Genomic DNA, 13727 nt, shown 5'->3' with positions numbered 1-13727 from the left:
ATTTGATGATCTTTTGAGCTATGATTCTTACAGAATACTGTCAGAAGTATTGGATGGGAGTGCCCAACTGTGTCCTTCCTGCTCAGGGAGACTGAGGCTGGAGGATCATTTGAGCTCAGAAATTCTGAGTTGTAGCAGGGTTTACAATCTAAGCTGGGCCCCAAGAGGATGAGCCCCCTTGAGCAAATGCCTCAGGAGGGCAAAGTCCATATCAGAAAAAAAGATTCTGTGATAATCAGTGATGGTACTGGGCCCATGAATGGCTGCTGAACTTCCAGGTTGGGTGAAATACTCCTTTTTTTTTTTTTCTGAGACAATTGGGGTTAAATGACTTGCCTAGAGTCACACAGTTGTGAAGTGTTAAGTGTCTGAGTAAAATATTACATATATAAACATATATTGCATACATAAATTATATATAAATATAAATATATAGTGAATATGTGTGTATGTATAACCTTAGACCAGCAGTTTTTCTCTTAAGAAGAACAGTGGCCAGTCCTTTCCATAGGAATCACATTCTTCCTGAGAGCAGGTTATATCTGTCTGTCTGTCTATCACCTGTCTATCTATCTATCTATCTATCTATCTATCTATCTATCTATCTATCCATCCATCCATCTATTTATCCTATCCATCTTTCTTTCTCTTTCTTTCTTTCTTTCTTTCTTTCTTTCTTTCTTTCTTTCTTTCTTTCTTTCTTTCTTTCTTTCTTTCTTTCTTTCTTTCTTTCTTTCTTTCTTTCTTTCTTTCTTTCTTTCTTTCTTTCTTTCTTTCTTTCTTTCTTTCTTTCTTTCTTTCTTTCTTTCTTCCTTCCTTCCTTCCTTCCTTCCTTCCTTCCTTCCTTCCTTCCTTCCTTCCTTCCTTCCTTCCTTCCTTCCTTCCTTCCTTCCTATCTCCATGGTTCCCTGAAAGCCAAATGTAGACAAACCCAAGTGATGCACATAAACTACATGAACAAAACATGGAATGGTACCCTTCATGCCATCCCATACCCTTGCTCTGTGCTATTATTGTGATTGGTCGTCATATTCTCCTTTAGAGTGGGAGTGCCCACCTAGATGAAATGAAGAGTTAATTGAACTGAAGCTGGAGCTCACTCCCTGTAGTTTCGGCCCTTCTGGAGCTGACAGTCTAGCTGGGGAAGCAGGATGTAAGTATGCATGTGGAAGTCCTTCAAAGCTCTGAAATGCAGGATTCCATGTGAGCAGATCAGTGGAAGTCTTGGCACTCCCAGGGATTTTGCTGTTCTCCTCTGTCCTAGTGCCAGATGACAAGTCTGTCAGGCCTGAGCTGTTCAGGGATATCTGGGTGGATGGGCAGTTTCCTGAGCCTGAGGAGGTAGCTCTCCAAATGAGCTCAGTGGAGGAGACCCCCATGAGTGCCAGCTTGGGAGCCAGAAGGACTTTACTGAAATCATGCTATTGACTGGCAGAATTAACGACACAAGTCACTTTATTTCTGTTCCTCATTCCCCCCCCCCATTTGTAAAATGGGATGATAGGATTAGATGGTTTTCAAAGGTTCCTTCCAGTTCTAGTTTGTGGCCCTATGGACACCCTGGATTTGTGTTCCAAGTCAACTTGTGCATAATTGTTGTGCGATTCAGCTCTGGTTGGGGCAGATCCAGTTCTCAGTGAAGAGGTCACCGGCTTCTGGGACTCATGCAGCTGGGGAGCACATTGGACTTGGAGTCAAGCAATCCACACTTCAAATCCAGCCCCAGATACTTACTGGCTGTGTGATTGTGGGTGGGTCACTTAACCTTTGTCTACTTGTAAACTTGTGCTTTCTTCCCAGGACTGTTAAAAGGATAAAAAAGGATCATATTTGTGAAGCTCTTTGTAAACCTTAAAGAACTATATATTCTAGGGATGATGAAGATGAAGATGAAGATCTCCAGCCCAAGAGGGAGTGCCTCTGGCTAGCTTCCATGTGAAATAGGGCCCATTGGCTCATGAAGGAGGGCTCCGGTAAGTCAATCAGGAAGGGCCTTTGGACCACAGGCTTCTTTGACAGGTGTTTCTCTGGCTCTGACCTCCTGGGTTCTAAGGGCCCTCCCAGCTCTGACCTCCTGGGTTCTAAGGGCCCTCCCAGCTCTGACCTCCTGGGTTCTAAAGGCCCTCCCAGTTCTGAGCTCCTGGGTTCTAAGGGCCCTCCCAGCTCTGACCTCCCATGTTCTAAGGGCCCTCCCAGCTCTGACTTCCCGGGTTCTAAGGGCCCTCCCAGCTCTGACCTCCTGGGTTCTAAAGGCCCTCCCAGTTCTGAGCTCCCGGGTTCTAAGGTTCCTCCCAGCTCTGACATCCCGGGTTCTAAGGGCGCTCCCAGCTCTGACACCCTGGGTTCTAAGGGCCCTCCCAGCTCTGACCTCCTGGGTTCTAAGGGCCCTCCCAGCTCTGACCTCCCATGTTCTAAGGGCCCTCCCAGCTCTGACTTCCCGGGTTCTAAGGGCCCTCCCAGCTCTGACTCCTGGGTTCTAAGACTTCTCCTAGTTCTGACCTTCATGTTCTAAGGCCCTTCCCACTTCTTGCATTTTAACTTCTCTTGTGAGTTCTAAAGGACTTCTAAGATTATATAGTCTACTTCCCATCTTTAACAGGTGAAGGAGCAGAGATTCATTGAGGCAAAGCGGCTTGCCTAATTTCAGGCCAGGAGCCACTGGCAGGACCAGGCTTAGAACTCGGGCTGGCTGACTCCAGTGTCCCGTTCTAGATGGAGCCACGTGGGAGCCCACCAGCAGGTACCCGACGTGGTTCTAGATGCACGTGTACGAGTGTGTTGGGGGGTGGGGAGGGGGATCATTCTGGTTCTGTGGCAGAGGCCGAGGACTGATTATTTTCAACATTTGGTTAATTAACTCTGCACAGAATATTTAGTTTGGGCCCAGTCCAGGCCGTCTGAGTGAAGTCACTTTGTGGATCTTACACCTTTGACAAGCGGATATTGCTTTGGCTTTATATGGGCCCAGTGGCTTTGAGGGAGCCAGGCAGGCACAGGCCAGTGGATTTCAGCAGCTGACCCAGAACTTCCTGACACCTTTGTCTGTCCACTGCTTCACACTCAGCATTGACCTCCAGCTGGGGGGGCATGGCAAGGTCAGGCCCGGGCCCAAGATGGGGGTGGCCAGTATGGCCCCACCTGCACAAATGCCCTGAACAAGGTATAATAATGTTGACACGGGGCAAGGTGAACGTGCCAAACTAGCATTTCCCAGATAATTGGGGGGAAAAGTGGACTCTGGACAAGATTAGACAGGTAACTTGGGTATGTATGGGATTTTTTTTTTTTTTTGCATGGAGGGGGAGGGGCAACTCACTTTCTACGTTTCAAAGTCTCTCTGGGTTCTGACATTTGATATCCTAGTATTTTCACTCTAAGCTCCCTTTCAGGTGGAACATTCTCTTTCCTACGGTCCTTCTTAGTTCTGTCCTTCTCAGATCTGGTATTTTACGTTCCATGATTCATCCCATTCTGATATTCTACATTCTCAAATTCTAGCTTCTAAGGGACTTTCTAGCACTCACATTCTGTGTTCTAAGGTCTTTCCTTGCCCTGACATCCCACATTCCAAGTTCCTTTCCTATTGTGATGTCCTATATTATAAATGTCTCCTCCAACCCTAATGCTTTTGGTTGTTTTAAATCTTATACTCGATTTATTCTTTTGAAATCTCCATCTCTTGTCGAGCTCTGACTACGGCTCCTTCAGCCCCTGACGAGGTGAGGTTCTTATTTGTTTGAGTCCTAAATCCGTCCCACTGGCTTCAGCCGGTGATGCCATTTGAACCCAGCCTCTGTTTACTTGGTCTGGACTCTGCTGATAACAATTACCCTGTAGTAGCCCTCTCCTGCCCTCCTTCCAGTTTTCTGTGCTTGTTCCTTCAGCCATTTCCATCTTTTACAAGTTTGATTTGATCTCCAAAAGCTAGAGCTGCTTTTCACCTAAAAGTCCTACCCACTTTTCAGATTCTATCATTCTAGACTCTCCCAATTACCCCTCTCAGGCTAGACTAGGAGGTCATTACAGGACACATTTATAGTTGTGACCAAATTTTCATGACCTCATTTGGAGTTTTTTGGTCAAAAATGATAGTTTAACATTTTACAGCCCATTTTATAGATGAGGAAACTGAGGCAGACAGTGCAAAGTGACTTACCTAGGGTCACACATCTAGAAAGTATCGAAGGCCGGATTTACCTGACACTCTATCTGCTGTGCTATTTAATTGCCTCAGGATGAAGAGGGCCAGGATCAGCCATTCTGGACCTCAGTTTTCTTCTCCGTGAAATGAAAGGATTGGACGGAGCTTCTTAAACATTTTCCACTCGTGATCCCTTTTTGCCTGAGAAAAGTTATATAGGTATATAAAATAGGTATACAAATCAAACATTTACTGCTAATAAATCATAATTTTGTGACTCCCACATTTAGTTATGAGCCCCCATATGGGTTCACAAAGCACATTTTAAGAAGCTGGGAACCAGATGCCCTCCAAGGTCTCTTTCAAGTCTATGATGTTTCCGTATAAGACCATAGTTTCCTCTGATGGGAGATTTATTGGAAACAGCTCTGGGCTGGGAATTAGGAGACTCAGATACTCATTCTTTCATTACTAGCTTTTTGGTAAACTTGAATATATATTCCTTGTATCTCTGAGCTTTAATTTTGTTTTTAATATGAGAAATTTTATATAGGACCTTCCCATCTGCCTTCACCAAGGAGCTGTCTTGGGAAGGTACCATTCCCATTAGCAATGTGAGAGTATCCCAGGAAGGGAAGACATGATTCCCGTCAGTGCGCCGCTCTGGGAGACAAGAGTCTGGCTCTTTCTGCTTGATCCAGTGAATTCATCAGGAAAGGGAGACAGTAAGGAGAGGTTATGACTAAGATTTGCACAGTGGAGGGACAGCAGGGAATAGGGAAGATTGTACAGCTGTAGACAAAACTCGAAATAAGCAAATATGCTTTCCATAGACTTGATAAATAATATATCTAAGACATATAATTCAATTGTACGTAAATGCTATTGAAATGAAAAAATAAAATTAACTTGGAAACATTGCTCATTTTATAATAATTTTTATTCTATTTTTAAAATTCTAACTGTATAATACCATTAGATGCTAACAGGTGATATTAGTAAATACAGTTGTCATCTAGGGGTGTGTGTGTTATTTGTTTATTTTAAATAGGAGTCTTCTGTTTGAAAAGATGAAGAATGTGGGGAATATCTGGAAGGAGCATTAGAGTGTCAGAGCTCCCCGCCTCCCCCCAAAGTTCACATTCCTTTGTTGAGCATTGAAGGCCTCCTCCCATCTGATGCCATCCTTCTTTCCCCAGTCATGTCTCAGATTACCTCCATGCTCGACGATCCTGTCAGAATGCATCGTTCTCTGGTCTTCAAATGCTCCCTGTGCGTTCTCATCCTTGAGTCTTTGGTCCTTTGTGGTTCTTCCTTCCTCTCTTTCCCTACTCATCCCTTAAAGTCCAAATTAAATGTCCCTTCCCTCAGGAAGGCCACCTTGATCCTTATGGTTGGCAATAAAATTCCTCCTCTGGAATTCTTTAAGCCTCTAATGTCACCTAAGACTCTATGTCGAGCTTGTCTAGTTTTGTTCCCTCTCCCCAGTAAGAGCCATGATAGCAGGGGCCAGGTCTATTCTACACTTTGTGTGCTCCATCTTCCCTTTCACCAGGACATGCTCAGCTACAGGCTCTGTTACATCTGCCTTTGAGAGGCAAGCTTCCTCTGGAGCTGGACATTTCCACTTGATGTAGCCCCTCCCTCCTTTCCAGCTCTCTTTTTCACGTTGTCTTCTCCCATTAGAATGGAAGCTCCTTGGGGGTAGTGACTATTTTTCTTGCTTTTATTTGTGGCCCTAGTTTGTGGCATAGTGCCTGACACACAGTAAGCACAAAATAAATGCTTTATTTCTATTTACCTATCAGTCTTTATCTGTCTATATATGTAGTCATCATATCTTTCTTCTTCTTCTTCTTCTTCTTCTTCTTCTTCTTCTTCTTCTTCTTCTTCTTCTTCTTCTTCTTCTTCTTCTTCTTCTTCTTCTTCTTCTTCTTCTTCTTCTTCTTCTTCTTCTTCTCCTCCTCCTCCTCCTCCTCCTCCTCCTCCTCCTCCTCCTTCTTCTCGTTCTTCTTGTTCTTCTTCTTGTTCTTCTTGTTCTTGTTCTTGTTCTTGTTCTTGTTCTTGTTCTTCTTCTTCTTCTTGTTCTTCTTGTTCTTGTTCTTGTTCTTCTTCTTGTTCTTGTTCTTCTTCTTGTTCTTGTTCTTCTTCTTGTTCTTCTTCTTCTTCTTCTTCTTCTTCTTCTTCTTCTTCTTCTTCTTCTTCTTCTTCTTTTTCTCTCCTTCCTTCTCTTCCTCCTCCTGCTCCTCATCTTCCTCCTTCTCCTTCTCTTTCTTTTCTTCCTTCTCCCCCTCCTTCTCTCCCTTCTCCTCCTTTTTCTCTTCCTTCTTCCTCTTTCTTTCTGTTTCTTCTCCTCCTCTCCCTCTTCTTCCTTTTTCTCTCCTCTTCTCTTTCTAATTCATGTCTGGCTGTCTATCTATCTATCCATCAGTGACCAGCACAGGGCTCTACATAGAATTTAATAATTTGTTTGTTGAATGAATTAGTGAATGATTTAATAAGCATTGGTAATTCACTAGAGTATTTTTTGAGATGAATAAATCTAAAGGCATTGATTACATGCTTATTCTTTACCAGGAATTGTACTATTGTTGCAAAACCCAAAATGGAGCCTTCTCTTCCTTAAGGAGCTTATATTCTATGGAAGCTAAGATATTTATAGAGGGGGCCCGCTAAGGAAGGGAGGTTTGGGAAGCCCCAGAGTGACAGGATGGTGAGCTAATTCCTGGAGCTGCCAGTTGACTTTCCACCAGTAATGGTGGTATTGGTTTGCTGATTGTGTCCAGAGCAAGAGGCAGAAAGCAGGTATAGAGCATGAGGAAGTGGCAGGGCTGGGATGGCAAGATGGCCAGGGGAGATGGAATGTGAAACTGTCTGGTAGGCAGGATATCAGGGGCTAATTAAACTTGTGTTCACCCATTTACTACTCAAGGCAGTAATCAAAATAAATGAACTCCTCTGAGATCCGGGAGAAGTTTCGGGGAAGTAATAGTAATAATAGTCTTCCATGCCTTTCCCTTTACAATGTCTTCTTATATAGATTGTTGCATTTACTTCTCCCCGTGGGATCAGCCCTGCTGATGTTATTAGCCCCTTTATTGATGATGATTCAGATGCCCAGAGAGTGGAAAGAACTTGTGCAGAGTCACTCAGCGAGCCAGTGGTTGAACAACTCAACCCCGTGTCTCCTAACTCCAAACTGTCCTTCCAGCTCTACCACGCTCTCCGAGACTTTGAAGATTGAGTTTTGATGAATGAGAAACTCCCCGTCTTATAAACCGGTCCTTAATGTCATGCCAGATTTTCAGCTTCTTCCTCCACCCTTAGATGTCTATCAGTGGTTGTCAACATTGGGCACCTATCCCTGGCATCCATACTTAGGAGGTTCCCCCATTGGCCCCCGAGCACACAACCAGAGGAGGCTTTGGGTTGCGATTCCTTCCCTGGACACCAGACGGTCGTTCCTTGACAGAAGCCAACTTGTGCTCACGCCCTTCTTTCATCCTAGGCTGGAGGCTATCTCTGGAAGGATGTGGGCTCCATGTTCTTGGGTTGGGAATGAATTGCTTCAAGTTGGCAAAGCCATTAACATAAAAATGGCAAGGACCCAAAATGGCTCCTGGCAAGGCAGGAAACTAATTTTCCCCACCCCCTCTACTCCACCCAACCGTGGGTTGGTTGACGTGGCAAATGCCCTGAGACCATAGACTGTTGGGGCCAGAAGAAGCTCTAGAGATTATGTAGTCCAACAACTCCATTTTACAGAGGAGGAGACTGAGGGAGAGAAGGCAAGTTAGTGGCCCAATGGCATAATCCCTGGAACTAGATCTCAGGTCTTCTGAGCTTGCATTCCATATTTACTTCTAAGAATCATCATTATAATGCAGCCTGCTATTCTCTCATCTTCTTTTGAACCCTGGGCCGTTCCCCAGCAAGATATCCTGAGGAGAAGTTACCTGCAGATGTTTCCCAGGCTGCCTTTCCACAAGGGTTAGAATACCTTTATATATACACAGAAAGGCATCCGTGTTGGGGTCCTAAATTTTGCTTAAGTTTTGCTGCTGGAATCCAAGTTCCACGTGCCTGCGTTCTCTATCATCCTGTTTGTAATATCTCTGCTTTGGCAGGACACAGAGTCTGTCAAAGCCTTGCTTCCCTGCTTATACATGTTGACAAAAAACTAGCTGTTGTCATCCCTGCTGCTACTTGTAGCTGCCGCTTCCCCACCTCTGTCCAGCTGCACAGTCTTCCCTACCGTGCTAACATTCATAAGCTCGGCTATATTTCCTGTCCCCGCAGTAAATGGAGAAAAAAGGGAAATATAAGTTCCATCAGCTAATTCTGCTCTACAGCAGGGGTTCTTAATCTTTTTGGTGTGCCATGGATCCCTTTGATAATCTGGTGAAGTCTGTAGATATTTTTCAGAATAATGTTTCTTTTAAATTTATAATCAAAAGATGTACAAAATGTCAGTTAAGGATTAGTGAAAATGATGTATTTTTTCCTATCTGAGCTCACAGAGCCCTGAAATCTAATGACAGATCCTCCGGGGGTCCAAGAACCTCAGGTTGAAAACTCCTGGACTACAGAGACTCATTGAATTGTCTGCTTCAGAGAGAATGCTTGGTTATTTTGGTGCTAGGTACATGCAGTCGAAATTGAGTTTGCTTAGAGGAAAACACTATCCACCTGATTGATGCTTAATCCCGTGGTTGTTAGTTTTATCAGAATAACCCAGTTGATGGAGTGGACCTGAATGGGGAGCAAATCAAAGAGGCCCTTGCTGGGTGCTTTCTGAGACTTAGTAGTGCCTGGGAAGGGCTATAGCCAATTCCACATTTTTTACTCATCTTAGTTGACTGGACTATTCAGCTCCCCACCTTACATCTTTAAATCTTAGCTGTTTCAAAACCTTGCTCAGGTTCTACCTTCTACATGAAACTCACCTTAAGTAGTTCACCCACCTTACTCTGAACCTTTTAAGCCTAGAACTTTGTCTCCTGTTTCTCTGAAAAAACTCTCTGCAACCTTTGATACTATCGATCACCCCCTTTTTTTGATACCCCCTTCTCTCAAGTGACACTTCTCACTTGATTTTCCTCCTATCTCTTTCTCTGGACCACTCAGTCTCCTTTGCTAGATCCTCATCCAGGTCACTCCCACTAATAGTGGGGATCCCATAAGGCTCTGTCCTGTGCGAAGATACAGTGTTTTTCTTAGTTCAGACACACTATGTTTGAAGGGCTTTTCCTGATTTGGAAAGTTCCTTCCAGTTCTGAGATTCTATGAGTTCTTGGCCAATCGCTGATAGTAGGTTTAGTACAAATGGATGTGGGATCTTCCTAAGTGATTAAATCAGGAAGGGAAGAAGAAACATCCCCAGATCTCAAAGGTACTGGAGGAGGGGGATCTCCAGGAGGATGGACCTTGGGGGTCTGTCCCACCCATTGAAGATGGCATGACTGCTGAGCTGAGCTGCAGAATTGTGGCGAGGTGAGCCTAGTAGGTTTGCTCCCAGACCAAGGACTTAAGAGAAAGCCAGTGAGCGAGAAAGGATCTTCAGGGACCTCCTTGTCCAACTGGTACCTCCTCTACCTTGGTCCCATCCAGAGGTTACAGATGTGTGCTGGACAGTGTGGGAATGCTGTTCAGCAGCAGTAATTAGTTTATTCCTGAGGTCAGCAGTATAAATAGGAGAAAAATGTATTTCCTGTTCCAAGGCAAATAGCCGCGTGGCAGCCAATTGGCCAGTGGCCATTGGATATCAAAAGGCAACCATGTGTGAGCACAGGCAGAGCAGGGAGGAGGAATGTTCCTCTTTAAGCCTTTGCTAACTTGTCTGGTGGGCTGGGTTGTGTCACTAAGTGGAAGTTCCTCTCCGGGGCTACTGCTCAGCCCGGCTGACGGGTATGGTGGAGGCAGACGGGCTCTGCTCTTGCTATCACGCCAGTGATGAGGTTGCTGTTCTTTCTGTTACCGAACCAACAAAATCATTTACAAGGGATAGATTGAACAAGTCTAGAGTGCTCTGTAGTGCTGCAGCATCCATGGTATATGGTATGGAGCCAAGGACTTCTGTGTTCTCTCCCTCCCTGGAATCCACAGATGTCAGGACACACAGAGATCTTGCATCTGTGTTTTGTGTAAACGCTTCCCTAATGGGGTCTATACCTGCTCAACTTAAGACCACCGGAGCAAACTGTATCTACTCAATTGACCCCTGTCTGATTTCTTTTTCACTCAGTCAACCATTGAAAAATATCTCTCTCATTTTGTAATTTTATTTCTTTTTGTTGATATCTTTTTTTTAACCTTATTATAATGTCCAAGCTGGGAGGGCCCTTAAAACACAGAATATCATAGCTAGAAGGGCCCTTAGAACCCAGGAGGTCAGAGCTGGGAGGGCCTTAGAACCCGGGAGGTCAGAGCTGGGAGGCTCTTAGAACACAGCGTCAGAGCTACAGGAAACTTTAGACAATATCTAATCCAAATCTCACTTTCCAGATGAATAAAACAAGACTAAAAGAGGCCAGTTGACTGGGTTGCAGTCATACACTAAGCTGTGACTAGACCTGAAGGCTCTCAACTGTCTGGTGCTTTTTCTCTCACGCTCAGTGCTGTTCTTTATAGTGTCAATACTGATAGCAATGATGGTCATGGTGAGCTTTCTTTAAAGCATAATATTTTCTTTCCTTAAAGCATAACTTTCTTTAATCCTCTATAATTTAAATAAGAAAATGTTGAAAGAACGCTCTATATCTTCTCTCCCTCATAAGTCAAATTATTTTGCTCAGTTGGTAATGCTCATTTTGATTCTTTTTTGCATATATTTAACTTTGTGAAACAGAGCATAGAGAGGATGAGTGTTTCCTCCAGTCTCATATAGTAAATTTGGAGTGACGTTGGATGATGGGCCAGGGCCTCCAGACCACTGCTCTAGGAAGGGATCTGAGACATCAGAGAGCCTTGGTCATTCCTGACTCAGGGTGGGGCTGCTCCCTGTGTGCCCCTGGAGATGCCGTCACCCCAGTTTCCTCATGGCTATTTGAGGAGATGCTTCATCCTCCCACTACTTTGTCCTGGTCATTGGCTGCTTCTGGATCTCCAATACCCCAACTTCTAGCCTCCATTCAGAAGTGGACATTTGATCTTGGAGCTAAGAGTACAAAGTAGAGAGAGCCTGGGTTCTAGCCCTGGGTCTGTCTGTTTTTGATATGCTGCCTGAACTTGAGCAAGCAATATTGCTTCTCTGGACCTCAGTTTCCCCACATGTGAAATGAGAGGGCTGAACTTAGTTGATTTCTAAGATAATTGTAAACTCTAAAAGTCTGTGTTCTAAGGTGTCCCTTTTCTGATCCCCCCTAATTCGATCCACTTCTACTTTGAAGGGTCACATGTTTATAGATCAGGAGCTGAAAAAAAACTTAGAGATCATCTAGTCCAATTTCCTTTTTTTTTTTTAAACAAAAAGAAAACTGAGACCCAAAGGGGGTTAAGGGACTCCCCAGGATCACACAACTACTTCATGTTGTAGTGTCTGTGGTAGGGTTCGGACTTGGACTTTCTTGCCTCCAATGCTTCCCCCACTCTGCTTGATATTTCATATTTTATGTTCCCTTTACTTCTAATTCTTTGTTCTGAGGTTCCTTCCAGTTTTGATGTTCTGTTTTTAAAGGTCCTATCCAGATCTGACATTCTATGATTCTGTGTTCTAACATCTCTTCCAGATCTGACATTCTACGTTCCGATATGTTTGATAATTCTGTGTTCTAACTTCCCTTCTAGCTCTGACGACCTATGTTCTAAGGTTTTTTTGAGTTCTTACGTTTTGTTTAGTTTTCTCATCTGTAAAATGAGTTGGAAAAAGACACCTCTCTATTTTCTTTGCCAAAAAAAACCTTAAATGGGGTCGTGTATTGTCAGTCTAAATTCTACACTCTAAGGCCCCTTCCACCTTGCCCTTTTGTCATAAGGGCCTTTTGCATTTCAGCATTTAATGTCCTAAGGACACTTCCGGTTCTGACAATCTATGTCCCACTGGCTCATGTTCTAGGGCCTCTTTCTGCTTCGTCCTTCGATGATTCTGTGATGGAGACTGGCTGTTTTGTGCAGCTGAGCTAGTCCCAGAACACATTTTGCAGTTTCTGATTTCTTATTTCCAGGCAGGACAAGAGTACAGTTGCCCTGAATAGCCCCTGCTGATAGCTGGAAGGGTTATCATTATTCTAATAATGTTTCAGTTTTCAGAGCTTCTTCTGTGCTTGTGCTGAAGATCATCCAGCCCCTCTCCCTTCCCTGGGCATTCGAAGAGCCAGGCTGACTGCTACTGGCCCAGCCACATTAAGAGGAGAGCATATTGTTGTCACAAAGAGAGCATCCTCAGACACTTCAATACAGACAGAGGTTAAAGGCCATGGAGGGAAGGATAAAGATTGGTCCTGGGAGGTAGTGATGGATTAGGGGTCCCAGCCAAATGAACAGTAGAGATTATTGGGGGGGGTGCAGGGAGCAGGGTTGAGGAAGGAAGCTTGTCCTAATCCTCCTAGTGCTCCGTGCTGGGGTCTCGAGGGTCTGAAATAGCCAGGAAATCCTCAGGCCCCAGATGCTTCTGGGAAAGCAGCAAGAAGTCAAAGGAAGGTTCTGATCTGGGTAGGATTCCTGGCTGCCACGTCCAAGCTGTGGACAAATCACCCCTCTTTTTCTGAACCTCCTTTTGATCCTCTTTAGAATAGTGGTGATTTGGGAGTAAGAAACCATCCTGAAACAGCTGCCTTCCTTCCAACGTTGTTGGGCCCTCCACTTCCACATCCAGGTTTCAGAATCTCAGGCCTCCCCCTGGAAGCCCCACTGGGCCTGCTTTCATATCCCTCCCCCTCAAATGCTTCCCTACCCCACCCCCAACAAACCTCTTGCAGCATCTCCTAGGGATTGTGGCAAATTGGAAATCCTATTAGTCTTAAATTAATGGGCTTTTCTTGTGGGGCAGCGGGCTGGAACGGGCAGCCCAGGGCCCCAATCATTAACTGGCAAAGGGGACAGGCAGTGAAAGGCCAACCCACTTCCCTGGAGAGCTGGTACTCCCCCCTTTCATTAACCAGCTCATCTCTCAGGCCCACCCACCTTTTATCTGGGAAGGGGCAATGAGCTTTGAACCTTGGAATTAAATTCCACTGAGGCTTGGGACAAAGGACCAAGCTTAGGACCCCCTTCCTCTTCCCCAACCCCCTTTCCTGGCCCAGCAGAGGGGGAAGCCTCATTTTAGTTAGGAATAGGAACTTTTGAGAGCTCTGGGGGCTCAGAGGCCAGGTGAAGGGAATGTGGCTGCTGACCTCTAAGGATTATGGAGCCACACAGTAGGGTGGTATTAGCGGGGCAGCGGATATCATTCTGCTCTTAGCACTTTTGTAGAAAGTAGTAAGATCTTTGTCACTGAATACTGCCTAGAACCTTGGTATCAGAAATGGTTCTGCCTGCTCTGAGGAAGATGTTCTTCCTGGTGGAGGTGAAGGAAATGTTGTTTTCCTTTCCCCATAGCATTCATTTTAATTAAAATCACAGAAACATTGGATCTTAGGATCACAGGATC

At 44.7% G+C, this 13727-nt stretch overlaps 1 long non-coding RNA gene across 1 annotated transcript in view; it reads left to right on the top strand.

Annotated features, from left to right (window-relative positions):
- The first annotated feature begins 1040 nt into the window (after nucleotides 1-1040).
- LOC141559986 (uncharacterized) overlaps nucleotides 1041-13727 on the top strand; it is an 88103-nt gene continuing 75416 nt past the window's right edge. The window contains exons 1-3 of the long non-coding RNA XR_012487600.1: nucleotides 1041-1153; nucleotides 1873-1973; nucleotides 2600-2740. This is a non-coding gene — a long non-coding RNA (uncharacterized LOC141559986). The remainder of the gene's footprint in view (nucleotides 1154-1872; nucleotides 1974-2599; nucleotides 2741-13727) is intronic.

Source organism: Sminthopsis crassicaudata, chromosome 3 (genome assembly GCF_048593235.1).
Source record: "Sminthopsis crassicaudata isolate SCR6 chromosome 3, ASM4859323v1, whole genome shotgun sequence".
In the NCBI taxonomy this organism is placed as follows: Eukaryota; Metazoa; Chordata; class Mammalia; order Dasyuromorphia; family Dasyuridae; genus Sminthopsis; species Sminthopsis crassicaudata.
This window is presented reverse-complemented; position numbering and strand designations above follow the sequence as displayed.